The following is a 7,298-nucleotide window of genomic DNA, read 5'->3' as shown; positions in this document are numbered from 1 at the left end:
AAAACCAAGAATGATTTCCCTTTTGTTGAGCATTTCTTATGCCGCTGTTAAAAGCTGTTGGTTACACTAAGTTATAGGTGCCATTACTACACTCTTAGGGTAATTAGATGTTGTGGCTCATGTGTATTAGAGCTGGATAGGACTCTTGGTTCCTTCCCTCTTTATACTCACAGATAAATGTAGTCCTTATCCCTCATCAAGGAGACTTCTTTGCAACAGTTAGAGACTATTACAGAAAACCACAACCAATCAATATTCAGAAGTGTGGAACACAGTCACAATCACCATGTTTATAAAACAGCCCCACACCTAACACTCAGGGAAGATTTTTGCTAGAGAAGGCAGAAAGATTGTAAGATCCAGAAGATTAGGCAGTTTTCTGTGAGATCTTATTACTTTGTGATATCAGAAGCTACATTAATATAGTCTCACAAACAGAGTGACTTGTACAAGAACTGAACACGCATGACAAAATGGACAGAGGAAAGCCCAGGAAATCTTAACCATACACAAAGAACTACAAGCAATGAATGATGCTGAGAGTGGTAGAAATAGTCTAGTGATGAGTATGTAAATGAAGCACCTTGGATGTTCTTGCACCGCAAAGCACCACAAGAGCCCAACTAGCCATTCTTCCTAGGGTATAAATCTCTTTGACTTCTCTGAATAAATGAGTGTCTACCAACACAGTCTCCTCAGTGTTCTTTCCCATCTTACACACTGCCTCTCTGCATCCACCATCAGCACCAGCTACCATGTTCAGCTTCATTTCTCCTTCCCAGGTTGAGCTAGTGTGCAATAGTCTGACCATGGTAGCATGACACAGGACTTGATACCAGCATGACACTGTTGTGTACTTTGATCCATTTGTAGCTTATGCTAGGAGGGATATAAGTATAGATCTATTTGGATTATTCCATGTGCAGGTATCCAGTTTGATAAGCACCATTTGTTAAAGATGCTGTCTATTTTTAATGTGCATTTCTGGCTTCCCTATCAAGCTCAGTAGTCTATAGATGCACCGATTAATGTATGGGTCTTCAGTTTTATTCCATTGATCATCATGTTGGTTTTTGAGCCAATAACATGTCCTTTATTAATTACTAATTCGAGGTTGAAAGTGGTAATACCTTCAGCAGTTCTTTTATTATTATTATTATTATTATTATTATTATTATTATTATTATTATTATTATTATTGCTGTCCTGTCCTTTTGTGTGTTTCCGTATAAAGCAAAATTGTCCTTTCAAGATCTGGGAAGAATTGTGTTGTAAATTTTATGGGGATTACATGTTATCTGTAGATAGATTCTGGAAGGACAGCCATTTTTACTCTATTAATCCCACCAATCCATGAGCATGGGAGAACTTTCCATCTCCAGATACCTTATTTAAATTCTTCAATGTTTTATTATATAAGACTTTCACTTGCTTGGTTAGAGTTATAAGATTTAAAAAAAACTTTTGAGATGTTATTTCCCTGATTACCTTCTTGGTCAATTTGTCTTTTGTATATAGCAAGGCTAATGAATTCTGTATGTTAATTTTGCATCCTGCAATTTTGCTCAAAGTGATTTTCAGCTGTAGGAATTTCTTGGTGAAAATTTAGGGTCAGTTTGTATACTATCACAGCATGTGCAAATAAAAATGCTTTGACTTCTCCTTTCCAATTTGTATTCCCTTGATCTTCTTTAGTTTTCTTATTGCTTTGGCTAAAACTCTGAGTGCCACTTTGAACAGGGATGAACAGTGAAAATGCTTTGAGTTTCTTTTCATTTTAGGTTTATGTTGGCTATGGTCTTGCTGCAAATTTTCTTTTCTTTTCTTTTCTTTTCTTTTCTTTTTTTTTTTTTTTTGAGTTGGGAAAGGAAAGATTTTATTTGGCTTACACTTTAGCATTGCTGTTCATCACTGAAGGAAGTCAGGACAGGAACTCAGACAGGACAGGATCCCTGAAGTAGGAGCTGATGCAGAGACCATGGAAGGGATCTGCTTAGTGGCTTGTTCAATCCACCTTCTTATAGAACCCAGGACCAACAACTCAGGGATGGCATCATCACTATGGGCTGGGCCTTCCCCCCATTGATCACTAAATGAGAAAATGCCTTACATCTGGATCTCATGGAGGCATTTCCTCAGCTGAGGCTCCTTCCTCTGATGATTCCAATTTGTGTCAAGTTGACATACAAAACCATAGAGTACAACTTGTCAACCTGAGACACAAACACATCAATATTAACAGACATCCATTCCTTTCTTATTTATCCCCAAGATCTCACATTAAAATCATAAATTTAAAAGTCCCATAGTCTTTAAAATGTAGTCTTTAAAATTTTAGTCTCTTTAAAATATCCAATGTTGGCTGTGCGGTGGTGGCAAACACCCTTAATTCCCAGCACTCTGGAAGCAGAAGCAGGCAGATCTGCAATTTCAAGGCCAGCATATCTGCAATTTCAAGGCCAGTCTGGTCTACAGAGTGAGTTCCAGAACAACCAGTACTGTTACATAGAGAAACCCTGTCTCCAAAAACCAAAAACCAAACAAACAAAGAACAAACAAAATATCTTGCCAAAGTTAAAATCTTTCATATGTGGGCTCCTTTAAAAAACAAAATGAGAGGCTGTGTCTGGCTCCTGCTCTCACAGCCATTGCAGTACATTGGGCTCCATAGAGATAGTGCCAGGGCAAGCGCGAGACAGACATGCACTGGGCGACTCAGCCTCACAGACATGGGCAAAGGAGATCCTAAGAAGCTGAGAGGCAAAATGTCCTCATATGCAGTCTTTGTGCAAACTTGCTGGGAGGAACACAAGTAGAAGCACCCGGATGCATCTGTCAATTTCTCAGTGTTCTCCAAGAAATACTCAGAAAGGTGGAAGACCATGTCTGCTAAAGAAAAGGGGAAATTTGAAGACATAGCAAAGGTAGACGAGACTCGTTATGAAAAAGAAATGAAAACTTACATCCCTCCCAAAAGGGAGACTAAAAAGAAGTTCAAGGACCCCAATGCACCCAAGAGGCCTCCTTTGGCCTTCTTGTTCTGTTCTGAGTATCGCCCAAAAATCAGGGAGAACACCCAGGCTTGTCCATTGGTGATGCTGGAAAGAAACTGGGAGAGATGTGGAACAACACTGCTTCAGATGACAAGCAGCCCTATGAAAAGAAGGCTGCCAAGCTGAAGGAGGATGGAAAGGATATTGCTGCTTACAGAGCTAAAGGGAAACCAGATGCAGCGAAAAATGGGGTGGTCAAGGCAGAAAGGAGCAAGAAAAAGAAGGAAGAGGAAGATGAGGAGGAGAATGGAGAGGATGAGGAAGAGGAGAAAGAAGCGGAAGACAAAGATGAAGAAGATGGTGATGATGAATAAGTTGGTTCTAGCGCAGTTTTTTAAAAAATAAGTACCTTCTTCAAGAGGGAAGAACTAGGGTATTGTCACAATTTGAACAAGCAAAACCAAAACTCTAAGAGAATGAATAACTCAGTGTCCACATATCTGCATGCCACTCATGATCTTCTAGATTCTTGCAAAAGGTTTGGGTCACTTCTCCAGCTCTGCCATCTGCAGCACGCACAGCTTGTCTTCTAGGCTCCAGCTGGCTCTACTCTACTATCCCTGCTCTTCTTGAAGCCTGGCTTGTCAAATCGTCAAATCTCAGAAAGAAGATTGAAGAATCGATCAGGGCTGTTGCTATTTTGAATTAAGATCCCGTGGTTCTGGCTAGCTGGTGCTGAAGAATCAGCTGTGATTAACAAGATCCCCCCGAACTACTAAAGCTAAACTTTGCTTTGCTGGAATATTTGATGCTGGTCAGCTGGAAGTAACAAACTAGTTGTGATTAAGAAGAAACCAGCATCACTGAGGTGAAATCTGCGGAGTGTTTCCTGAGAGCACAGAGAAGCTGTGTTCCAGAGGTGGCTAAGGTTATACCTCATGCTGGCAGCCAGACTTAGTAATGTGTTAAGAGTCACCAAAATGGTACTGGTTTTAAAGGTATGAAGGGGTCATGGAAAACAGCCGAGGCTTGGCACTGGGAGAGGCAAGGAGAGGACATTGGTGATGATGTAGCCTCAGTGGCAGCTGAAGGCGCAGGACTGAAGGGGTCATGCAGAGAAGTTCAGGCTTGGCACCATGAGGAGATCCTATGAGAGGTTATTGATGAAAGTACAGCCCAGTCTCAGCAAGGGACCCCGACATTTTGGAGATGTGAGCACCATGGGATGACAAATTTTCTTTATTATATTGAACAATATTCCTTGTATCCCTACTTACTTCAGGATTTTTTAGGAATAGGTGTTCGATTTTATAAAAGGACTTTTCCACATTTAATGAAATGTTTTGTCATTTAGAAAGTTTATATGATTAAACACACTTACCAGTTTATATATGTTGAACAATTTCTGCAACTCTGAAATGAAGCCTACTTGATCTCGGTGAATGTTCTTTTTTATGTGCACTTGCATTTGGTTTGCTAGCATTTTATTGGGAATTTTTTCATGTGTGTTCATAAGGGAAACTGGTCTGGTAATAATCTTTCTTTGTTGAATTGTTATGTGCTTTGGCTATCAGGGTAACTGTGACTTCCTGAAAATGAATTGGTCAATGTCCTTTCTGTTTCTACATGGACTTGTTTTTCTGTGTTCATTTACTTGGGTTATCTTTTCCATCTATTTACACTGAGGTAACATCTATCCTTATGGTAAATTGTTTCCTGGATACAACAGAAGGATGGATTCTGTTTTCAAATGTAATCTGTAGTTTGTGTCTTTTTATTGGGGAATTGAGACCAACGACATTGAGAGATATCAATGACCAATGATTGTTGATTCTCATTATTTTGTGGTGATGTGGGATTTTTCCCTCTCTTTGGATTTTCTATGTTGTGATTATTCCATAATTTCAGGATGAAGTTTTCCTTCTGGGGCTTCTGTAAGCCTAGAGTTTTAAATAGATACTTGTTTAATTTTTTCATGAAATATCTTTATTTATCTATTATTACTGTAAGTTTCCTGTGTTTTGTAGTCTAAGATGAGACCTGCCGATGTCCTTCTGACTTTTAGATTTTACTGAAAAGTCAGTTGTTATTCTAATAGATCTGCCTATATATGTCAATTGGTTTCTTTCTCTTGATGCTTTTAATATGCCTTCTTTTCTCTGTGTTTAGTGTTTTGATTATTATGTTCTGGGGCAATAATTTTTGGTCAAGTCTATTTCTTGTTCTGTGTGCTACTTGTACCTTAATAGGTATCATCTTTATGTTAGGGTAATTTCCTTCAACTATTTTTTTTTTTTTTTTACTATTTTCTCTGCCATTGACCTGGGCTTCTTCTGTTTCCTCTATTTTTGTAGTTCTTAAAATTTTTCTTTTCATAATGTCTCAGATTTTCTGGATGTTTTATGCCTGAATCTTTTAAGATTTAACATTTTCTTTGACTTATGTTTCCATTTCTTCTATATTGTTTTCAATGTCTGAGATTATCTCCTCCATACCTTGTATTCTGTTGCTGAGGATTGCTTCTGAGGTTGCAGTTCAAGTTGCTATTTATTTTTTTTCCCAATTTTCCCTCAGTTTGTGTTTCCTTTATTGACTCTATTTCTACTTTCATGTCTTAAGTTGTTCTTTTTTTTTTCTTATTTTATTCTACTGGTTTTGTTTTTAATTAATAGATTTATTCAGATCTTTTTAAAGGACACCTAACTTGTTCACAAAGGGTATTTTGAAATCACTGTCTTGTGCTCCATCTGCATCACATTTTTCAGAGCATACTCTAGTAGGATTGCTGGGCTCTAGTCTTTAATGGATTGTTTTAAGCTTCTTAATTCCTAGAGTTCTTTATATATATTTAGCTATTAATCCTCTGTTAGATATCTAGTTATCTGTCAGAGTTATTTCCATTCTTCACGCTATCACTTCACAATTATTTGCTTTCCTGTGCAGCAGTTTTTGGATGGTATGCAGCCCCATGAATGATTAGAATCCTATTCAAATACCCTTTCCTCTACTCATTTTAGAAGGATTTTCCTCTAACCAATTCTGTTTCAGATATTGCTTAATGTTCTTATTAGTAGGAATTATTTAAAAGTAAGTATAGGGAGCTAAATCTATTCTTCAGTAAGTTTTACCAAAGACATTTGTTGAAAAATCTGTTCTTTGTCTAATTATGCTTTTTGACAACTAAAAGAAAAGCCAATATCTATAGATAGGTAGTGATGAGAGATGTCATTCTGTAAACATGTTTCTCATACTGGTTAATGAATAAATCATTGTTGGCCAATAGGAAAGCAAGATAGGCGGGACTAGGAGACAAGGAGGAAAGAGGAAGTAGAAGGGAAAAGTCAGCATGTGGAGACCAGGGAGAGCACACCACGTGGAAATACTTAGATTAATAGAAATGGGTTAATACTTAAGACAGAGCTAGCTGATAAGAAACAAGTAACTGGCCAACAGCATTGTATCAAATACAGCATCTCTTGTGTGTTATTTGTGGCTGGTGCTGCAGTGAGTCCAGGCCAGTGGCGGAAAAACCTTACCTGTATAAAGGTAGACTAAATTCTAGTAACTTAGTTCTATCCTACAGATCTATGTGCTTGTTTGAGTGCCAGGACCATGTGGGTTTTACTGCTATGGTATGTTGTATCTTTAAATAAGGTATGGTGACACTCTCATAGTTACTGTTGTTTTCCTCAGAAATGATGTCATATGGATTCTGGTTAAGATTACATTAAATCTATAGGTTGGTTTGTGTAAGAAAGCCATTTTCATAAAATCAATTCAATTGTTCATTGAACACCACAAAATCTTTCTATTATCTAGTGTCACTTGAACTGCGTCCTAATTCTAAAATCTGATTTATATGCATTTGATTCCTGATTTTGAGTATCAAATTTACTAGGTGTTCAAATTTGGGTAAGTCTCTTATTGTTGTATGAGCCTTATTGATAAACATTATAAATAATTGTTATATTGAAATAATTAAAAAGGTGTTACACTTAGATCAATAATCTATTCAACTGATGTAAATTAGTTTCACAACTAAAAAGCCATTTTTGAACAGTTAAAAAATAGACATTCCTTTTAAAAGTGTTATCTAAAGTACTATTCCTCTTGTACATATTCAATAAACATTCATTTCAGTCAGAACATTTTAGTCTGACCAAAGACCCTATATCACAATCTGTGTTGACACCAGCACTCTGGGAATTTGCTTTTGGTTGATGTAATTGAGGAATCTCATTATGAATGTTAAGAGACATAGAGTCATTTTAAGAGAATAGCGCTGTTCTGAATACAGGTGACTGA

The 7,298-nt window shown here is 37.3% G+C and overlaps 1 pseudogene; it reads left to right on the top strand.

Annotated features, from left to right (window-relative positions):
• The first annotated feature begins 2,729 nt into the window (after nucleotides 1-2,729).
• On the top strand, nucleotides 2,730-3,367 carry LOC127217554 (high mobility group protein B1-like; annotated as a pseudogene).
• The last annotated feature ends 3,931 nt before the right edge of the window (nucleotides 3,368-7,298 follow it).

Source organism: Phodopus roborovskii, unplaced genomic scaffold (assembly GCF_943737965.1).
Source record: "Phodopus roborovskii unplaced genomic scaffold, PHOROB, whole genome shotgun sequence".
NCBI lineage: Eukaryota > Metazoa > Chordata > Mammalia > Rodentia > Cricetidae > Phodopus > Phodopus roborovskii.
This window is presented reverse-complemented; position numbering and strand designations above follow the sequence as displayed.